General features: G+C 33.4%; 1 protein-coding gene across 18 annotated transcripts in view; it reads left to right on the top strand.

Annotated features, from left to right (window-relative positions):
* Window positions 1–24,273, top strand: part of Lasp (LIM and SH3 domain protein Lasp) — a 279,211-nt gene that overhangs the window by 101,532 nt on the left and 153,406 nt on the right. The window lies entirely within an intron of this gene.

Below are 24,273 nucleotides of genomic sequence, written 5' to 3'. Positions count from 1 at the left end.
CCATATTAGTCCATATCGGGCGAAAGATATATATGGGAGCTATATCTAAATCTTAACCGATTTCAATCAAATTTTGCACACTTGACTATACTACTAATTGTACTCCTAGTACAAAATTTCAACCAAATTCGGCCAAAAATCTGGCTTCTGGGGCCATATAAGTCCATATTGGGCGAAAGATATATATGGGAGCTATATCTAAATCTGAACCGATTTCAATCAAATTTTGCACACTTGACTATACGACTAAGTGTTACGTTTGTACGAAATTTCAAGCAAATCGGTATAAAACTCTGGCTGCTGGGTCCATATTAGTGCATATCGGGCAAAAGATATATATGGGAGCTATATCTAAATCTAAACCGATTTCTTCCAAAATCAATAGGGTTCTATTCTGACCCAAATTAGGAACATGTGCCAAATTTGAAGGCGATTGGAGTTAAATTGCGACCTAGACTTTGATCACAAAAATGTGTTCACAGACGGACGGACATGGTTATATCGACTCAGGGACCCACCCTGAGCATTATTGCCAAAGACACCATGTGTCCATCTCGTCTCCTTCTGGGTGTTACGAACATATACACTAACTTATAATACCCTGTTCCACAGTGTGGCGCAGGGTATAAACATTTGAAATATTAAGAACACATTGATCGCTTCAGCAAAATTGAAACAATACAATTTAATTTATTCACATTTATTGGGAGCGCAAATTAGAAATGTGTAATTTTTCAAATGTTTGAGAACTTATTCCGAAAATTCTAACAAACTGATCAATCGAAACAGCAGTAGTTTTGCGACAAAAATGTTCCATGTTCACCGGCCAAAAATAACATTTTTCTCTTGAGACATGGTTGGGGTGCTTCTCTGCCTGTATGAATTCCTCCCTCATATGAGGTGGGTTAATAAGGTGGTTAGCTGGTCCGATGCTTTTCTACACGTTTTAATTGTAAGCATGCAACTATTTTATCTATAGAGCTAAGAAAGATACATAGCTGTTTTTTTTTTTTTTAACCATAACCATCCATATTTGATATCCAATGGCCGAGTGACCAACGTTCCGTAATGTTCACGTTCATCACGTAATATTTAACTTGATTTGATTTCCATATTAGTAGCTGGTTTTTCATTTTCATTCATTGTTGAAAATACATTTATGCGATGTTTAAACATAACTATTATAGTTACAATTCATTCATGCTCGTTTTATTTTTAATGAAAGGTGCTAATTGTTTTTTATTTGTATTGTTTATTCATATATACATTGGCCTGTTTACCACATTTGGTATTTTATAATTAAGGAATTTAGTGTTGCTTTTGTATAGCGACGTAAATGTAAAATATTCCCACGATTTGTTATCTATTGCAAGAGTTAATGGGAAACGCATAACAATTTAAGGTCGTGAATATCTAGGATGGGAAATTTGTATGGCCAGTATATTTTATTACACTAAAAGAAAAAACTTGCGTGGAATTTATATTTGCACTAAGGATTTTGGTATTGATTCCAAGTCAAAGAACTTCACAATTACACTAAGGATATATAAATATAAGTGAAAGATAAATCTTGTAGCCCTCTATCCGATGAATAAAACGGGCATTTGCAAAATATATTTAGGAGTCCAAATATATTGCCTACAACAAAGAAGGCATTGTTCCTCAAGAGATATGTGATCAATATGTCCAATTGGAGAAAGATGGGCTCCCAAATCCACTATGCATTACTGCGATTAGGCAGTTACCACTATAGTGATCAATTTCTGAAGAAAAAAAAGCCTTTGTGAGAAAAAATTCAATCGAAATGGAAAGAGTTAAATTGATTAATGCTGCTCAACAGTTAAAAAATGATTAAGACGTCGAAATTAATCTGCCTTGAACAGAAGACTTAGAAGGAGATTGAATCAAAAACAAGTATATACGGCCGTAAATTCGGCCAGGCCGAATCTTATGTACCCTCCACCTTGGATTGCGTAGCATTTTGCTACTAAATACTGTCATCCACAATCGAATTACTTGGGTTGCGGTAACACTTGCCGATGGCAAGGTATCTTAAAACTTCTTAACACCGTCTTTTTAATTGTAAGTTAGTTCATACGGGGTATATATTAAACAAAAAAAGGCCGATTAAATACGTATATAATTCAGTTAAAATTTTTAATAGAAATAAAATTTTGACAAAATCTTCTATAGAAACAAAATTTTGATAAAACTTTCTATAGCAATAAAATTTTGACAAATTTTTCTATAGAAATAAAAATTTGACAAAATTTTCTATAGAAATAAAATTTGGACAAAATTTTCTATAGAAATAAAATTTTGGTAGATTATTTTTGGCGATATCGACTAATTTTTGTGTGATTGGCGATCGGCTATATATAACTATAGACCGATATGGACCAATTGTTGCATGGCTGTTAGCGGCCATATACTAGTGGTATGTACCAAATTTCAACTGAATGGGATGAATTTTGTTCCTCCAAGAGTCTCCGGTGGTCAAATCTGGGGATCGGTTTATATGGGGGCTATATATAATTATGGACCGATAGGGACCAATTTTTGCATGGTTGTTAGATACCATATACTAACATCACGTACCAAATTTCAACCGAATCGGATGAATTTTTCTCCTCTAAGAGGTTCCGGAGGTCAAATGTGGGGATCGATTTATATGGGGGCAATATATAATTATGGACCGATATGGACTAATTCTTGCATGTTTGTTAGAGACCATATACTAGCACCATGCACCAAATTTCAGCCAGACCGGATGAATTTTTCTCCTCCAAGAGGTTCCGGAGGTCAAATCTGGGGATCGATTTATATGGGGGCTATATATAATTATGGACCGATATGGACTAATTCTTGCATGTTTGTTAGCGATCACATACTAGCACCACGTTCCAAATTTCAACCGTATCAGATGAATTTTACTCCTACAAGAGGCTCCGGAGGGCAAATCTGGGGAACGGTTTATATGGGGGCTATATATAATTATGGACCGATATGGACCAATTTTTGCATGGTTGTTAGCGACCATATACTAACACCACATACCACATTTCAACCGGATCGGATGAATTTTGCTCCTCTAATAGGCTCCGAAGGTCAAATCTGGGGATCGATTTATATGCGGGCTATATATAATTATGGACCGATATGGACCAAATTTTGCATGGGTGCTAGAGACCATATACTTACATTATGTACCAAATTTCAGCCAGATCGGAAATGTGCTACTCTTAGAGGCTCCGCAAGCCAAATCTTTGGGTCCGTTTATATGGGGGCTATACGTAAAATGGTCCGATATGGCCCATTGGCAATACCATCCGACCTACATCAATAACAACTACTTATGCCAAGTTTCAAGTCGATAGCTTGTTTCGTTCGGAAGTTAGCGTAATTTCAACAGACGGACAGACTGACGGTCATGCTTAGATCGACTCAGAATTTCACCACGACCCAGAATATATACGTTATGGGGTCTTAGAGCAATATTTCGATGTGTTACAAACGGAATGGCAAAGTTAATATACCCCCCATCCTATAGTGGAGGGTATACAAAAAACAACTATTGCTCTAAAGAATTTTTTTTTATTTTGAACTTGAGTTTTTTACTGACATGCATCTGTTCGTGAATAGTTTTTTTTTTATATAAAGGGTGATACGGTCAAAATTTGGTCAATATAAACTTGACGTATTTTGCATTTAAAAAACCTGAACACCCCTCATTTTGAAGGTGTGTGTGTAGAATGTTGCTCCTATTTTGATTTTGGAATTCACTCTTCAGTTGTCAAAATGCCGTCCAAGCAAGAAGAGCAGCGTATCAAAATTTTGCTCGCGCATCGCGAAAATCCGAGCTACTCGCACGCAAAGCTGGCAAAATCGCTAAAAGTTGCCATTACAAATGTAATTAAAGTGTTTGGGGAACGATTGTCGACAGCCAGGAAGTCTGGATCGGGGGGAAATCGAAAACCGGAAGCCGCTGAGACGACAAAGAGAGTTGCCGGTAGTTTCAAGCGAAACCCTAACCTCTCTCCGAGATGCCGCAAATAAGATGGGTGTATCGTCTACAACCGTGCATCGAGCCGAAAAACGAGCCGGACTATCAACTTACAAGAAGGTAGTGACTCCAAATCGCGATGATAAACAAAATACGACGGCCAAAGCGCGATCCCGTAGGCTGTACACGACGATGCTGACGAAGTTTGACTGCGTGGTAATGGACGACGAAACCTACGTCAAAGCCGACTACAAGCAGCTTCCGGGACAGGAGTTTTATACGGCAAAAGGAAGGGGAAAGGTAGCAGATATTTTCAAGCACATAAAACTGTCAAAGTTGGTTTGGCAAGCCATCTGTACATGTGGCTTGAAAAGCCGCATTTTCATAGCTTCCGGGACTGTCAACCAAGAAATTTACGTGAAAGAGTGTTTGCATAAACGTCTGCTGCCTTTCCGTACTGTTTTGGCCGGATTTGGCATCTTGCCATTACGGTAAAAAGGCCATGGAGTGGTACGCCGCCAACAACGTGCAGGTGGTTCCCAAGGACAAGAACCCTCCCAACACGCCAGAGCTCCGCCCAATTGAGAAATACTGGGCTATTGTCAAGCGGAACCTAAAGAAGACCAAAAAAACTGCTAAGGACGAGCAGCAGTTCAAGGCAAACTGGCTTTCTGCGGCGAAGAAGGTGCACAAGGTGGCTGTACAAAATTTGATGGCAGGTGTCAAGCGTGAGGCCCGGCAATTCGGATTTGGAAAAGCGAAAGCCTAACTGAATATTTTTCCTGAATTTTATACTAATTGAACTTGAAGAAGAAATTTAATTTGATTTTTTAAATAAACGATTTCACCGATTTACACGCGTTTTCCCTTGACCAAATTTTGACCGTATCACCCTTTACTCCAAAATTTGTTAAATAATTTTCCCCTTCATGTGAATAGTTTTCGTGTTGGTACAAATAAAAATTTCACAAAACATATATTTTTTCCACTGATTATAAAATAAATTAGATTTGGTGCGGTTATTAGATTTGGTGATAAAATTAGATTTGGTGCGGTTGTTTTAAAAATAGCGGATATATTGATTAATTAACACTATCAAGTATTTTTTTTCCTATCCCAAATAACAGAAAAATACAAGAGATTATGTTCATTGCATTGCATTGCATTGCGCAAAAAACCAGTCTAAACACCTCATTGGCACCCCGGCTAACATTCCAAAGTAATGAAAAAGTAGATAGAAACTGTAGCCACAGTATATCTGTCAAATGTATTTGCCATCAAAGGCTCTTCAGTGGAATGTGTACAACGACAAATGTGTTGGTAAAGTGAGGATAAGCAGGTGCTTTTGTTACTCAACAATAATGACAACTGTGTTACGCATGCGCTTCACTTCGCAAACTTAGCCTACACTTATTGGTCAATTTAATGAACAGTATTACCACACACAGAGAAGGAATATGAGCACCCCAAATATATTTAGAGAGCAAAATGTTATTTTTGAACGGTGAGCATGGAACATTTTGATTGTAAAAATGTTGTTTTCTAAGCAAACATATACATGGTTTCTGAAATCGGGTACATAATGTTCGAGAAAATAACATGGTTGAAACAAACATGTTACATGTTCGCCGTCCAAAAATAACATTTTGCTCTTGAAACATGTTTGAGGTGACCATAGTCCTTTTCTGGGTGCAGTAATAAAAACTTAAGTAATCAAAATCATATCTCGAGGTTCGGGATCGAATCCTGCTAAGATTCTCCATATTTAAAAAGTTTTTTTTTTATTCTTATTAAAATTTCGGAGTCCTTCAGGAATCATGTTTTTTAAATTATTTTTTTTTTTTTTGAAAATTATTTTTTTTCTTGAATTTTTTGAAAAGAATCTACAACGATTCTGGGCATCGGTAATGGTAGCGAAAGGTAATCGCATTTCAGAAAAAATTGCAACACATTAATTGACATGATGCCAATAGAACACCCCTATTTTTTATAAGTTCTATAATACGTCTTTTATGTTGCAAAATTACATCATTGAATAGATCCATGTCGTGGAGTAGGGTTCGATTCTTCCTGTCGTCATAGATATTTTCAAAGTACAAATTGTACCATAAATATGAACAGAGGGAGAGAGTGGTAGAAAAAGACCTTCGTGTTCTAACTTATAAGAAAGAATAAAATCTATAACTAGAGATGAGAGCAAAGCTCTTGCTCTTTTTGAGTTTATTTATGGTAAAGCTGTTATTTTTGGAGAGCTTGTATGCTTGCTCCGAAGCACTTTCCTCCAACGTCATGCCGGTGCAAAAGATTTAATATTGGTATATCTACGAAGAAGTTGTTACCTAATTTTGCACTCGCAAGGGAGAATAGAGAACCAAAATTAAGGTGGCCATGAAGACAGATAACGAGAGACATGTAAACCTGCAAGTTTATTTACAGCAAAGACAAGAATAGGTTGCTGAGTAAATATTCATAATTGCTTCTCAACTTAAATATTTTGTATATAAAAAAGGTTTGGGGTGTAATTGGTGCAAATTGAAACTGATGGACCTATCGCAGAACTGGTACCGGAGCTCCAGTTAGTTGCTATTTTGAAATAGTCAATTTATTGATTCCCGTACTCGCTTGATATTAAAATCTTATTGGATCTACACATTTAGTGGAATAATATTATCAGAATAACCCATTGCTTGACATATTTCAATAACATTTTTTTTTTCATTTCGAATACGCCCAAAATGAAACAGATTTCTATGTGTTTGTCCTAGAGTTGTGCCTGAGGACCAATCTATGGGGGGCTCCTGCTAAATTGTCCCAAGAAATGTCCTTTGGAATGAGTCCAAGACGTGTCCTAAAGTGTAAATTTACCCCGTCAAGGCAAACCCATGTTAAGGTGACCGGTCCCTTCCATACGTTTTGACTAGAACTGGGATTGGTCCATACACACCAGGGACTAGACCTGTACATGTCCTGTGGTTGTTCCATTTCAAGTAATTTACAAACATATATTTTTATTTGCATTCCAACACAATTATATTTAAGGCATTTTTCTGCACGCAAATAAATGTTTAAAAATTGGAGCTAACTATATGGAGCCTTCAAACACGATATGTTTATGGTGAAACATAATATTTTTGCACGGTACAAAAAATTATTGGTTTAAACAAATTTAGAAAATATATATGTTTGAAGCACAATGTGTTTGGGAGTATATGTATGTTAATTTTAACCGGATCGGATGAAAGTTGCTCCTCTAAGAGGCTTCGGAGATCAAATCTGGGGATCGGACTATATAGAGACTCTATATAATTATACACCGATATGGATAAATTTTTGCATAGTTGTTAGAGACCATATACTAACAACACGTACCAAATTTCAACCGAATCGTATGTAACATATTTGGCTACTCCAAAAAGCTTCGGAGGTCCAATCTGGGGATCGATTTATATGGGGGCTACATATATTTATGGACCGATATGGACCAATTTTTGTATGGATGTTAGAGACCATATACTAACACCACGTACTAAATTTCAACCTTCTCGAATAAATTTTGTTCCTCCAATAGGCTCTGGAGGTCAAATCTGGGGATCGGTTTCCATGGGGCCAATATATAACTATGGACCGATATGAACCAATTTTTGCATGGTTGTTAGAGACCATATACTAAAACCACGTACCAAATTTCAACCGTATCGGATGAAATTTGCTCCTACAAGGGGCTCCGGAGGTCAAATCTGGGGATCGATTTATATGGGAGGTATACGTAAACGTGGTTTATTTTGTTAGAGTTTTTTGAATTGCTTCGAAAATTTTAAACTTTTATCACCAAAAAAATTCGTTTGTTACAAAATTTTTATTTTTTTAATAAAAAAGTTATTTTTGAAACAACAACACAGTCCATTTCGTTTATATCAAACACTGTTCTTTTCTGACTTTAGGTCTTTAACAAGACACATTGTACAGTTCAAAATTTAATATACTACAATGTAATGTTTAACGTTTTTCGGAATCTTCCGAAAATATCTGGAATATATGTATAAAAAAAAAAAAAACTTTGGTCGAAGCAGGGATCGAACCCACGACCCTTGGCATGCAAGTCGGACGTAGCAACCACTGCTCCACGGTGCCAAACTAAATGTTTGTTTCTGTTAAATAAACTTTGTTTATTCGGTTCGTGGACCCCGCAAGCTATGCTATATAAATATAACTTATATTGATATTTATCTATTGATGACCATAACAGGTACATAGCTCAGTGGTTAGTGTGTTGGCTTACAAAGTGCATGGTCCGCGGTTCGATTCTCCGTCCAGGCGAAAGGTAAAAAAAATTTAAAAATATATAAAATCGTATAATTTCTTCTACATTGTTGGTATTACAGGAAAAGGTGTTAAGAACTAAAAAACCTCGTGGATGTGAGAAAAATGTGAGGGTAAATGCAATTAGCAAGAAAACAATGTTTTTATACCCTCCACCATAGGATGGTGGGTATATTAACTTTGTCATTCCGTTTGTAACACATCGAAATATTGATCTAAGACCCCATAAAGTATATATATTCTGAGTCGTGGTGAAATTCTGAGTCGATCTGAGCATGTCCGTCCGTCCGTCCGTCTGTTGAAATCACGCTAACTTCCGAACGCAACAAGCTATCGACTTGAAACTTCGCACAAGTAGTTGTTATTGATGTAGGTCGGATGGTATTGCAAATGGGCCATATCGGTCCACTTTTACGTATAGCCCCCATATAAACGGACCCCCAAATTTGGCTTGGGAGGCCTCTAAGAGAAGCAAATTTCATCCGATCCGGCTGAAATTTGGTACATGGTGTTAGTCAATGGTCTCTAACAACCATGCAAAAATTGGTCCACATCGGTCCATAATTATATATAGCCCCCATATAAACCGATCCCCCGATTTGGCTTGCGAGACCTCTAAGAGAAGCAAATTTCATCCAATCCGGCTGAAATTTGGTACATCATGTTAATATATGGTCTGTAATGACTATGCAAAAATTGGTCCATATCGGTCCATAATTATATATAGCCCCATATAAACCGATCACCAGATTTGACCTCCGGAGTCTCTTGGAAGACCAAAATTCATCTGATTCAGTTGAAATTTGGTACGTGATGTTAATATATGGCCTCAAACACCCATGCAAAAATTGGTCGATATCGGTCTATAATTATATATAGGCCCCATATAAACCGATCCCCAGATTTGACCTCCAGAACCCCTTGGAAGAGCAAAATTCTTGCCATTCGGTTGAAATTTGGTACGTGATGTTAGTATATGGTATCCAACAACCATGCAGGAATTGGTTCCTATCAGTCCATAATTATATATAGCTCCCATATAAACCGATCGCCAGATTTGACCTCCGGTGCCTTTTGGAGAAGCAAAATTCATCCGATCTGGTTGAAATTTGGTACGTGGTGATACTATATGATATTTAACAACCATGCTAAAAGTGGTCCATATCAGTCCATAATCATTTATAGCCCCCATATAAACCGATCCCGAGATTTGGTTTTGGAGCCTCTTGGAGGAGCAAATTTCATCCGAGTGAGTTGAAATTTGTGGATAACAGTCTTTCGTAGAAGTTTCTACGCAATCCATGGTGGAGGGTACATAAGATTCGGCCTGGCCGAACTTACGGCCGTATATACTTGTTTTTTTTTTGAGTTTGTCTTTATGAAATTGTTTTTACATCCAGGAAAAGAATAAACGTTTATCACAAAAAGTATATACTTTTCTTCCAAATACAATTCCTTACAGCGAAAAGCAAATGAGAAACGAACTTTGTTTGTCTAAAATTTCGTTTGGGAGGAAAGAATTATTTTTTTGCGTGTACTTTATGGGGTCTTAGACCAATATTTCGATGTGTTATAAACGGAATGACAAAGTTAATATACCCCAAATCTTATGGTGGATGGTATAATAATATACCTCACATCCTATGGTTGAGGGTATAAAAATATAATTTTTACACCAAAACATTTAAAAATCAGTCTTTCGTCCGTGTACTTTTATTGGTGTCAAGGGGCCACCATTTCACTTTCATCTTAGTTTTCAACCAGGTTATGTTGGCTTTCGTAGCCAAACTCATCAATGGTGATGGTCTTGACTTTCCAAATTACAAATCAAAGAATTTGCTGTACTGCCAGCCTAACGAAGGCTATTTAGATTTTGGAAAATATAAAAAACGAATATTTGTTTAAATTTTTCCTATTTGCTTTTTTTTCTTTGCTTCTATGGATAGTCAGTCGGCAGAAATCTAATACGATATCCAATTTTTATGGTCACAAGGAAATCGAGAATATCCCACATCAATTGTTTGATTTTTTAATTACTGCACAAAAGTCTCAGAGAAGAATATAATCAAGGGAAACAATAGCTATGACATGGAAAAAATGTATGAATTTTATTACCTTGTTGAAACTGTCAACTGATGTGATTTAAAACATCCACTATCTGGTCTGCCAGTATCAAATAAGAATGTTGAATCACTAGACGGCCTTCTTTTTGTTTCTAGCCATATTGGAAATGACAACGTTCAATATAACAGACAAATGTCCCAGCAAATAAATGTTGGGTATAAACAACAATAACAAAATGGTAAATAACATGTTTGTCGAGATCATGTTCGAAGGGTAATCATATGGTTGCACAGGAAAAAAATTCTTTTCTGGAAATAAAATGTTATACAATTTTCTTTTAGTGTTACAGTTATTTGTTTCAGGATAAACAAAGTTCGAATTTTATAAGACTAAAAATTATGAAATTGCTATAATAAGGACATCACTTATTATTACCTTGGGTGTTTCACAATGGCATTTGCAATTAAAGTAAAAATTATCATTGGGTTGGTATGCGCACTGCATTAATCTAACACAATATACGAGAATGGTGGAGAAAATTCGAACCTATATTTCCTCCTTCCCCTTGTTTATTGGTGGTCATTGTATTGTATGCACTTTACTACTCTCCAAATCTCCCCTCTGTTATTTAAACACTTTGTTATTGTTTCATTATTGCTCCATATAAGAGACATGGAGAGATAGTAAAGAGAGAGAGAGAATAGCCCGTTAAAAACACCATAATACAGTGAAGGAGAAAATCACTGATATAACAGTAACAAAAACAACTATCAAAAGCCATAATAATGGCAAAAACTATGACAACATAATTGCTTTCATTGCTTGCCATTGTTCTCCACTACTCAACTAGACCATCTGACCGGCCTGCTTCACTGAAATAACAAAGAAATCATTATTTTTTCAACCCAACCACACCATCATATCAGTCGTCCTTTCCCCGTTATTTTTTCTTCCAAACGCTTTTGTTGTTGTCATCAACCAATGGATAGGGATGCTATTAAATGGATTTAATTATGTGGTCGAAAACTGCACAGTTGGGAGAATTCTACCAAAAATGGTAGATTTTTTACTGTTTGGTAGATTGGTAAAATTCTAGATTGTTTGCTTGATTTTGCAAAATATTCCTCTCGAACAAGAGGTACATCACAACTTTCCTCCAGAAAAAAAATTTTGGCAAAATTTCCTCCGGAAATAAAATTTTGGCAAAATTTCCTCCAGAAATAAAATTTTGGCAAAATTTCCTCAAGAAATAAAATTTTGACCAAATTTTCTTTAGAAATAAAATTTTGACAAAATTTTCTTTAGAAATAAAATTTTGAAAAAATTTTCTATAGAAATAAAATTTTGACAAAATTTTCTATATAAATAAAATGTTGACAAAATTTTCTGTATAAATAACATTTTGACAAAATTTTCTATATAAATAAAATTTTGACAAATTTTTCTATAAAAATAAAATTTTGACAAAATTTTATTAAAAATAAAAAATAAAAAATATTTTCGTGCCAAAAATAATCTACCAAAATTTGAAGAAACATTTACCAAAAAGATACCAAACTTAAAGAAATCAAAATTTTATTTCTATTGAAAATTTTCTCGAAATTTTATTTCTATAGAAAATTTTCCCACAATTTTATTTTTACAGAAAATTTTGTCAAAATTTTATTTCAATAGAAAATTTTGTTAAGATTTTATTTCTATAGAAAATGTTGTCAAGACTTTATTCCTATAAAAAGAAAATCTAAAATCTTTATAGAAATAAAATCCAAAAATTTAAATATCCCCCACCATTTTATTTCTACAGAAATTTTTGTCAAAATTTTATTTCTATTATCTATAGAAAATGTTGTCAAGATTTTATTCCTATAAAAAGAAAATCTAAAATCTCTATAGAAATAAAATCTAAAATTTAAATATCCCCCACCATTTTATTTCTACAGAAATTTTTGTCAAAATTTTATTTCTATTGAAAATTTTCTCAAAATTTATTTCTATAGAAAATTTTCTCAAGATTTTATTTGTATAGAAAATTTTTTAAAAAGTTTATTTCTATAGAAAATTTTGTCAAGATTTTATTTCTATAGAAAATTTCGTCAAAATTTTATTTCTATAGAAATAAAATCTAAAATCTCTATAGAAATAAAATCTTAAATTTAAAAATTCCCAACATTTTATTTCTATAGAAAATTTTGTGAAAATTTTATGTCTATAGAAAATTTTCTCAAACATTTATTGCTATAGAAAATTTTCTCAAAATTGTATTTCTTTAGAAATAAAATTTTCTATAGAAATAAAATTTTGACAAAATTTTCTATATAAATAACATTTTGACAAAATTTTCTATAGAAATAAAATTTTGACAAAATTTTCTATAGAAATACAATTTTGACAAAATTTTCTATAGAAATAAAATTTTGACAAAATTTTCTATAAAAATAAAATTTTGACAAAATTTTCTATAGATAAGAATATTTGGGAAAATTCTCTGTAGAAAAGAAAATTTTCTATAAAAATAAACTTTTGACTAAATTTTCTAGAATGTTAATATTAAGATAAAATAATAAAACATAAGAAACATTTTTTCATATTAACCACAAACATTTGAACAAACACTGCAAAATAAGATATTTTTATTTGGTAGTTTGTTGGTGAAATTTTGTTAAAATTTTTAATTTTGGCTCGAGTCTTGCCTTTAGGACATTTTCCCGATAATATTTAGCATTACTGTTACAACAAGGCAGAAATAACGAAAAAATTCAAAATGTTTTCCTAGTGTCAGGTACTCAAAACTCAAATTTAAAAGAGAATGGTGTCTTAAAGGTTTCCTTACTTCAATTCTCCTGTTCTTTGGCTCGGAATCAATATCGAAATCATTAGTGTAAACACAAAATCTTTGGAACCGGATATGATTTTCTTTTCAGTGTGATTTTCTTCCCCAACAACTTTTTTAAGTCTTCATAGAGGGATATACTTTTGTACAATGTGTTTTAATATTTTGAAACGGAGAAAAGCCATCCCCTTGCCCGACTTTTTTTTAAATGTGTACACTCAAACAAAAAAAAAAGTTTACTTTGATCTAAAGATTGTGACTTTTTCTTAAGGATTTTGGTGTTGATTCCGATCCAAAGATACGACCTATCTGTCTTTAAATTTATGATCGAATAAAATTAAAATTCGGAGACAAATCTCATTTATCAAATTTTCATTCGCCTTTCGCGGTATGTTAACAAAGCTATTTACGTACAAAAAACTTCCAGTTTATAACTCCAAATTTAAATTTAATAAAAAAAAGATTTGAAACAAAGATTATAATTTTTATTTTAATTAAAATTTCATTATTTTAAAGAAAATTTTCCTTAATATTTTGTAAGTTGAGCATCCTAAAATTTAGCTTGCGTAATCTTTAATATCTCGTAAATATTTTTTCAGCGTAGATTAAACACAAAAATGCTCAAAATTGCTTGTAATGTTCAATAAACTAAAAGTATTATGAGACTGGTGGACACAGTTGCCACTCGTGCAAATTTTATTTCTATAGAACATTTTCTCGAAATTTTATTTCTACAGAAAATTCTTTCAAGATTTTATTTTTATAGAAAATTTTGTCAAAATTTTATTTCAATAGAAAATTTTAATTCTATAGAAAATTTTCTCAAAATTTTATTTCTATAGAAAATATTCTCAGGATTTTATTTGTATAGAAAAATTTTTAAAAATTTTATTTCTATAGAATATTTTGTCAAGATTTTATTTCTATAGAAAATTTTGTTAAAATTGTATTTCAATAGAAAATTTTGTCAATTTTTTTTCTATGGAAAATTTCGTCAACATTTTATATCTATAGAAAATTTTGTCAAAATTTTATTTCTATAGAAATTTTCTCAAAATCTTTTTTTTAGAAAATTTTGCCAAAATTATTTTTTTCAATAGAAAATTTTCTCAAGATTTTAATTCTATAGAAAATTTTCTCAAAATTTTATTTCTATCGAAAATTTTGTTAAGTTTTTTCTATAGAAAAATTTGTCAAAATTTTATTTCTGTAGAAAAATTTGTCAAAATTTTATTTGTCAAAATTTTATTTCAATAGAAAATGTTGTCAAAATTGTATTTCAATAGAAAATTTTGTTAAAATTTTATTTCAATAGAAAATTTTGTCAATTTTTTTTCTATGGAAAATTTCGTCAAAATTTTATATCTAAAGAAAATTTTGTAAAAATTTTATATATTTTATATACGTTTGTTGTTTTTGTTTTTTTGACCTTTTGTTTATTACCACATTGTGGTAACAGCAACAGAAATGAGAGGACAACACCAGTGACATAGCTTTTAATTTTATGTATTTAATTTATTCCCGTCGATGATTTCCGAAGGAGATCGAAATATCGACGTGTAAAAATGAAACAGAAAATAAAACTCTGACCTCGAGCTTGAATTTATAAAAAGAAAACAGAAGGTAAAAAAAAAAATTTTATATATATAGAAAATTTTGTCAAAATTTTATATCTATAGAAAATTTTGTCAAAATTTTATATCTATAGAAAATTTTGTCAAAATTTTATTTCTATAGAAATTTTCTCAAAATCTTTTTTTTAGAAAATTTTGCCAAAATTTTTTCTATAGAAAATTTTCTCAAGATTTTAATTCTATAGAAAATATTCTCAAAATTTTATTTCTATCGAAAATTTTGTAAGTTTTTTCTATAGAAAATTTTGTCAAAATTTTGTTTTCTCAAAATTGTATTTCTACAGAAAATTTTATCCAATTTTTTTTTCAAAAGAAAATTTTGTCAAAATTCAATAGAAAATTTTATCAAAATTTTCAAATTTCAATAGAAATTTCAAATTTCAAAATTCAATAGAAAATTTTGTCAAAATTTTATTTCAATAGAAAATTTTGTCAAAATTTTATTTCAATAGAAAATTTTGTCAAAATTTTATTTCAATAGAAAATTTTGTCAATGTTTTTTTCTATGGAAAATTTCGTCAAAATTTTATATCTATAGAAAATTTTGTCAAAATTTTATATCTATAGAAAATTTTGTCAAAATTTTATATCTATAGAAAATTTTATTTCTATAGAAAATTTTGTCAAAATTTTATTTCTATAGAAATTTTCTCAAAATCTGTTTTTTTAGAAAATTTTGCCAAAATTTTTTCTATAGCAAATTTTCTCAAGATTTTTTCTATAGAAAATTTTCTCAAGATTTTAATTCTATAGAAAATATTCTTAAAATTTTATTTCTATCGAAAATTTTTGTCAAGTTTTTTCTATAGAAAATTTTGTCAAAATTTTATTTTCTCAAAATTGTATTTCTATAGAAACTTTTATCCAAATTTTTTTTTTCAAAAGAAAATTTTGTCAAAATTTTATTTCAATAGAAAATTTTGTCAAAATTGTATTTCAATAGAAAATTTTGTCAAAATTGTATTTCAATAGAAAATTTCGTCAAAATTTTATATCTATAGAAAATTTTGTCAAAATTTTATATCTATGGAAAATTTTGTCAAAATTGTATTTCTATAGAAATTTTCTCGAAATCTTTTTTTTTTTAGAAAATTTTGCCAAAATTTTTTTTCTATAGAAAATTTTCTCAAGATTTTAATTCTATAGAAAATTTTCTCAAAATTTTATTTCTATCGAAAATTTTGTCAATTTTTTGCTCGAGAAAAATTTGTCAAAATTTTATTTCTATAGAAAAATTTGTCAAAATTTTATTGCTATAGAAAATTTGCTCAAAGTTTTAGTTTTATAGAAAACTTTTAAATTTTTTAATTTTATAGTTTGCGAAATCTACCAAACTTCAAGAGTTCTACTAACTGTGGCTACCGTGCTGGTGGATCCCCTGCTTCCCCACCCTTTTTAGGCGTGTTTAAAGGAAAGGGGGAAATGCTAAAAAATTATCAGTATAGCAACCCTAACCAATATGAATTCTGTCGATTGGTATTGGATACGGGAGGTGAAGGCAAAGGGTCCTTTTAATAGAAGAGGAGTTTTATGTCGTTCAAAATAGGTCGTTCTAGCCGGCCCCTCAAATTCAATGTAAACAATTTGGTTCCATTCCAATCATGTGGCCACCAGTTCATTATTATCAGATGCAAAAGTCCTTACACACAGTTAGCTTTTGAGTGGGTTATAACCGTTGCCGGTTGTGGGTTTGGTAGTTCATTTGGGTTGGATTGTGTTTACGATTCTCCGGCTTGCGACAGTCACAACTGCAGCAGTGTACCGTCCGTCCAAACATAGCTCTTTGGATTTTTAGTGTCATAATTTACATTGTCAGGATTTATCGTTTTTTTTTCTTTATTTGTGGTAGTACAACTAAAGGAACAATGTACGGATACAACAAAGAAGGGCCAAAGCCAAAAGTGCGGATAAATCAACACGTCATTTTTTATTTAAATTTAAATGAATAAAAAATTCAATGAAATTAACTTTTTTTCTATTACTAACATCCATCAATGATAAAGGGATTGTGAGGGATTTGTGCTAGTAAAATTTGGAACAATTGGTTGTTGGATCATATAATTATTTAAAAACGAAAGAATATTGTGAGGGGTATGACATGACATGGTTATTCCATTAAAAAAAAACTGACCAATGCTAAGAGGATGGAGTTACATCGCTATCAATATAGATCAACTGAATAGCGATAGATAACCACTCATCTCTCCATGCTGGCCATAAATAAAAATAAATTATCATAAATAAAATTTATGATAAATTTTCAGTCTAAAAGTTCATGATGAAAGTATATGGAAAACGGCAGGTTTAATTTGTGTCATATGCAGACGATTGCACAATCATGGCATCCGGGCCCATTGTTGATGACATTTGCTATCGATTGAATGTCTACTTCGCTGATCTTACCAGTTATTTCACTGCAAGAAATGTGAGGATATCTCCCACCAAATCCTCAGCCACACTATTCACTACATGGACGGCGGAAGTACGCAGGCAGTTGAATGTCAGAGTCGATGGCGCAACAATTCCGACAACAAATTACCCCAAGATTCTCGGGGTCACATTCGACATCCTTTTTAAGTCGTCCGCCCATGCCACTGCAATTTGTGATAAGCTCCGTGGTAGAAACAAGGTCCTCAAGCCGCTTGCCAGCAGCACTTGGGGTGCTGGCAAAGAAACCTTGTTAACTACATATAAGGCAATTGGTCGGTCAGTGGTGAACTATGCAGCGCCAGTGTGGACACCTCAAACGGGCGATACGCAGTGGAATAACATACAGACCTGTCAGAACGCTGCGGTTCTAACCGCAACAGGATGTCTCCACAGTACACCACTGGATCACCTTTATGCGGAGACCAAGATCATCCCAGTGCGTCGACACAATTACATGTTGTCAAAGCAGTACCTCTTGGGTTGCCATCGAAGTTGTCATCCGAATCACCATCTTGTGGATAGACACCCTCAACCCAGAAATGTAAGGGTTGATCTTCACCTTCTAGAGCCCGAGAACCAGCGTTACAAAAGAGAGCCTCTAGACCAGGCAGTATACCAGACAGGTCTGAACAGGATTCATGAGGATACTGTAGCTGAAGCGGTGAGAAGCTACAAAGTTAATCCTGTTCTCGGAGTCTGACCGCCGCCCATAGTACCGGAGGAGAGGGACCTCCCACGGCAGACCAGGGTAGTTTTGGCCCAACTACTCACAAAAAAATTTTCTGATTCAATCACGAAATTAATTGATCCAATTATATTTTTAATTGAAATGTCTTCAATCACAGAAATGATAGTATCAATTAAAAAATTAATTGAAGGTCAATTAAAAGTTAATTGATCCAATTAAAAAATTAATTGATACTATTATTTTTGTGATAAATTTTTGTTTCAATTAAAAAAATTGTTGAATCAATTAAATTTTTAATTGAATATTTTTTAAAACTCAATTAAAATTTTAATTAGAAAAATGTTCGTGAAATTTTTTGTGTGTAAGATCAGGCAAGTGCAGCCGCCTCAATTCATACTTATCAGTGATTGATAGCAGCGTAGCAGACGTGTGTCCCATCTGTAATCAAGGGCCTCATGACACTGGTCACCTTTTTGCTTGCCCAGCTAAGCCTACCCGTCTCACCATCAGATCACTCTGGACACACCCCATCCTTGTCGCAGAGTTCCTTGATATGGCTACAAGTTGAACTACACAAGCATAGAACAAAATGGATGAAACTACATTAAAAACTGTTACAACAACAACAACGAATAAAAGTGTATGTCGCTGAAATGTTTGGAAACTGGAGTTAACTATTTGGGGCCTTAAAAACATATACGCTTGGGATAAAACATAGCATGATTGCACAGTACAAACAATTTTTTGTTTGAACAAATTCTGAAAATATATATATATATATAGTATACTTGAAACAGAATATGTTTGGGAGTAACAGGTTGGCTGATAAGTCTCCGGTCTAACAAAGAAAAAAAATTCGTTTTTATTATTCAACATAGTTCCCTTCAAGAGCGATACAACGATTATAACGACCTTCCAATTTTTTGATATAATTGTGGTAGTACTCCTTCGGTTTTGCCTCAAAATAGGCCTCAGTTTCGGCGATCACCTCTTCATTGCAGCCAATGTTTTTTCCTTGCGAGCATCTTTTTGAGGTCTCAGAATCTGGAGAATATGGTGGGTGGGGAAGCAATTCGAAGCCCAATTCATGAATTTTTGCCATCGTTCTCAATGACTTGTGGCACGGTGCGTTGTTTTGGTGGAACAACACTTTTTTTTTCTTCTTCATATGGGGCCGTTTTTCCGCGATTTCGACCTTCGAGCGCTCCAATAACGCCATATAATAGTCACTGTTGATGGTTTTCCCTTCTCAAGATAATCGATAAAAATTATTCCATGCGCATCCCAAAAAACAGAGGCCATTACTTTACCAACGGACTTTTGAGTCTTTCCACGCTTCGGAGACGGTTCACCGATCGCTGTCCACTCAGCCGACTGTCGATTGGACTCAGGAGTGTAGTGATGGAGCCATGTTTCATCCATTGTCACATATCGACGGAAAAACTTGGGTGTATTACGAGTTAACAGCTGCAAACACCGCTCAGAATCATCAACACGTTGTTGTTCTTGGTTAAATGTGAGCTCGCGCGGCACCCATTTTGCACAGAGCTTCCGCATATCCAAATATTGATGAATGATATGACCAACACGTTCCTTTGATATCTTTAAGGCCTCTGCTATCTCGATCAACTTCATTTTACGGTCATTCAAAATCATTTTCTGGATTTTTTTGATGTTTTCGTCGGTAACCACCTCTTTGGGGCGTCCACTGCGTTCACCGTCCTCCGAGCTCATTTCACCACGCTTGAATTTTGCATACCAATCAATTATTGTTGATTTCCCTGGGGCAGAGTCCGGAAACTCATCAAGCCAAGTTTTTGCTTCCACCGTATTTTTTCCCTTCAGAAAACAGTATTTTATCAAAACACGAAATTCCTTTTTTCCCATTTCTTTCACAATAACAAAAGTTGCTTCACAAAAGACGCTCTATCTCACAAACTAATTGACTTACAGACGTCAAATTTTGACACGAATCAAATTTTGACACGAAGGTTGGTACTATATAAAAATAATATGCATTTAATACTAGCTACGCCATCTATGTGTCAGACCGGGGACTTATCAGCCAACCTGTTATATTTTACAGATGCGGTTTTTTTGAGTGGACTTGGTGGGTCATTTCTATTGCAGTGGACTTGGTGGGTCATTTCTTCAATTAGTGGATTCCACTTGACTTTCGTTTTTTTGTTTCACTTGTTAATCCTGTTCTCGGAGTCTGACCGCCGCCCATAGTACCGGAGGAGAGGGACCTCCCACGGCAGACCAGGGTAGTTTTGGCCCAACTACTCACAAAAAAATTTTCTGATTCAATCACGAAATTAATTGATCCAATTATATTTTTAATTGAAATGTCTTCAATCACAGAAATGATAGTATCAATTAAAAAATTAATTGAAGGTCAATTAAAAGTTAATTGATCCAATTAAAAAATTAATTGATACTATTATTTTTGTGATAAATTTTTGTTTCAATTAAAAAATTGTTGAATCAATTAAATTTTTAATTGAATATTTTTTAAAACTCAATTAAAATTTTAATTAGAAAAATGTTCGTGAAATTTTTTGTGTGTAAGATCAGGCAAGTGCAGCCGCCTCAATTCATACTTATCAGTGATTGATAGCAGCGTAGCAGACGTGTGTCCCATCTGTAATCAAGGGCCTCATGACACTGGTCACCTTTTTGCTTGCCCAGCTAAGCCTACCCGTCTCACCATCAGATCACTCTGGACACACCCCATCCTTGTCGCAGAGTTCCTTGATATGGCTACAAGTTGAACTACACAAGCATAGAACAAAATGGATGAAACTACATTAAAAACTGTTACAACAACAACAACGAATAAAAGTGTATGTCGCTGAAATGTTTGGAAACTGGAGTTAACTATTTGGGGCCTTAAAAACATATACGCTTGGGATAAAACATAGCATGATTGCACAGTACAAACAATTTTTTGTTTGAACAAATTCTGAAAATATATATATATATATATAGTATACTTGAAACAGAATATGTTTGGGAGTAACAGGTTGGCTGATAAGTCTCCGGTCTAACAAAGAAAAAAAATTCGTTTTTATTATTCAACATAGTTCCCTTCAAGAGCGATACAACGATTATAACGACCTTCCAATTTTTTGATATAATTGTGGTAGTACTCCTTCGGTTTTGCCTCAAAATAGGCCTCAGTTTCGGCGATCACCTCTTCATTGCAGCCAATGTTTTTTCCTTGCGAGCATCTTTTTGAGGTCTCAGAATCTGGAGAATATGGTGGGTGGGGAAGCAATTCGAAGCCCAATTCATGAATTTTTGCCATCGTTCTCAATGACTTGTGGCACGGTGCGTTGTTTTGGTGGAACAACACTTTTTTTTTCTTCTTCATATGGGGCCGTTTTTCCGCGATTTCGACCTTCGAGCGCTCCAATAACGCCATATAATAGTCACTGTTGATGGTTTTCCCTTCTCAAGATAATCGATAAAAATTATTCCATGCGCATCCCAAAAAACAGAGGCCATTACTTTACCAACGGACTTTTGAGTCTTTCCACGCTTCGGAGACGGTTCACCGATCGCTGTCCACTCAGCCGACTGTCGATTGGACTCAGGAGTGTAGTGATGGAGCCATGTTTCATCCATTGTCACATATCGACGGAAAAACTTGGGTGTATTACGAGTTAACAGCTGCAAACACCGCTCAGAATCATCAACACGTTGTTGTTCTTGGTTAAATGTGAGCTCGCGCGGCACCCATTTTGCACAGAGCTTCCGCATATCCAAATATTGATGAATGATATGACCAACACGTTCCTTTGATATCTTTAAGGCCTCTGCTATCTCGATCAACTTCATTTTACGGTCATTCAAAATCATTTTCTGGATTTTTTTGATGTTTTCGTCGGTAACCACCTCTTTGGGGCGTCCACTGCGTTCACCGTCCTCCGAGCTCATTTCACCACGCTTGAATTTTGCATACCAATCAATTATTGTTGATTTCCCTGGGGCAGAGTCCGGAAACTCATCAAGCCAAGTTTTTGCTTCCACCGTATTTTTTCCCTTCAGAAAACATTATTTTATCAAAACACGAAATTCCTTTTTTCCCATTTCTTTCACAATAACAAAAGTTGCTTCACAAAAGACGCTCTATCTCACAAACTAATTGACTTACAGACGTCAAATTTTGACACGAATCAAATTTTGACACGAAGGTTGGTACTATATAAAAATAATATGCATTTAATACTAGCTACGCCATCTATGTGTCAGACCGGGGACTTATCAGCCAACCTGTTATATTTTACAGATGCGGTTTTTTTGAGTGGACTTGGTGGGTCATTTCTATTGCAGTGGACTTGGTGGGTCATTTCTTCAATTAGTGGATTCCACTTGACTTTCGTTTTTTTGTTTCACTTGTTTTCTTAATTGTTAAAAGCATCTAATAGTCCAAAAATATAATCGACTATCAGCAACTGAAATGAACCAAAGAAATAAGAATACTAACAACTCCATTTCAAACTGGCAAAAGTGTTAAATAAACCGCAAATGGTTGTCATGGTGCTGTTAATTGCTTACCAATGTTTAATTGTAAAGGCTTGTCTGCTATCTTTCAGCTTAACGGTCGCTTTGGAAAGTCCAAAATGAAAGGTTACGACGGTCTATTGACCTCTTATGTTGTGGTTAAGTCGAAAACTCTAAGCTAAAAAGAAACAAAAAAAAAACAAGAGTTTGCGGAAAATAAAATGAATGAATATTGCTAACCAATTTGACTGACCCAACGACCGTTATTTAAATTCAAATTTACTCAAGGAAAAAATCAACTCACTCTACTATCACTCATTGATAATGAACAATCTTTGTGTAATGGTCAACTAACCCCGGTATACAGTATTAAGAATGAAGACGAATGAATGACCATCATTAACTTTCTTTTACTTTTATTAGTAAAGTGTATGTGTGTTTGTATGTCAAACATCCAAAATTATCAAATTACCTTAAAATGATAAGAAACATGAAATGAGAATATTGATCTTAGTTTCCGAATTGTGTCATGAATCGATGGGTTGAATCCCAGTTTCGAGCGAACACCGGACCACTTGTGCACTCAAAACAAAGTTTACTTGATCCAAAGATTTTTACCTTCCCTTAAGGATTTTGGTATTGATTCCGAGCCAAAGATGCGGCTTCTTTAAAATAAAGAATTTTTTAGCGACCTATCTGGCTTTAAATCTATAAACCAATAAAATTAAAATTATGATACAGATCCCATTTATCAAATGTTCATTCTCTTTTCGCGGTTTATTAATAACGGTACTCACGTACAAACAAATGCCAATTTAAAAATCCAAATTATAACGTAATACTTCAAAGTAAAAAATGTTTTCTTAATTCAAAAAAAAAAAAAAACTTTAAACCTAAGACGCTAAATCCTCAAAATAAGTCTTAGCCTATATTTGAAGCGTTTTTATCTTAAATCTAAAGTTTCAATATTTCAGATCATTTAAGGACAATTTCTTTAAATCAAAAATGTGTTTCTTTACTTTAAGGAAAATTAGCCTTAGTTCAAAGACATGCGACTTTAATTTGTGTCCTAAATTTAATGAAAACAATTTTAAGCAAAGATTATAAACTTTATTTTAATTAAAATTTCATTATTTTAAAGAAATTTGTCCTTAATATTTTGTAAATTTCGCATCCTAAAATTTAGGTTGCGTAATCTTTAATATAAATATAAATATTTTTCAGTGTAGTTTAAAAACAACAAGTATATACGGCCGTAAGTTCGGCCAGGCCGAAGCTTATGTACCCTCCACCATGGGTGGCGTAGAAACTTCTACTGAAGACTGTCATCCACAATCGAATTACTTGGGTTGCGGTAACACTTGCCGATGGCAAGGTACCTCAAAACTTCTTAACACCGTATTATATGCCACATAGTCCATACGTGGTATATATTAAACTAAAAAAGGCCGATTAAATTATAATTATATATAATTAAGTTTAAAGTTTCTATAGAAATAAAATTTTGACAACATTTTCTATAGAAGTAAAATTTGGAAAAATTTTCGATAGAAATAAAATTTGGATAAAATTTTCTATAGAAATAAAATTCTGACATAATTTTCTATAGAAATAAAAATTTGACAAAATTTTCTATAGAAATAAAATTTTTAAAAAATTTTCTATAGAAATAACATTTTGACAACCATGATTATGAACCGGTAAGGACCAAGTTTTGTGTGATTGGGGATCGCCTATATATAACTATAGACCGATATGGACCAATTTTGGCATGGTTATTAGCGGCCTTATACTA

This window comes from Haematobia irritans, chromosome 4 (genome assembly GCF_050003625.1).
Source record: "Haematobia irritans isolate KBUSLIRL chromosome 4, ASM5000362v1, whole genome shotgun sequence".
In the NCBI taxonomy this organism is placed as follows: domain Eukaryota; kingdom Metazoa; phylum Arthropoda; class Insecta; order Diptera; family Muscidae; genus Haematobia; species Haematobia irritans.
The sequence above is the reverse complement of the archived record's forward strand: the minus strand, read 5'-3'. Positions and strand labels throughout refer to the sequence as shown.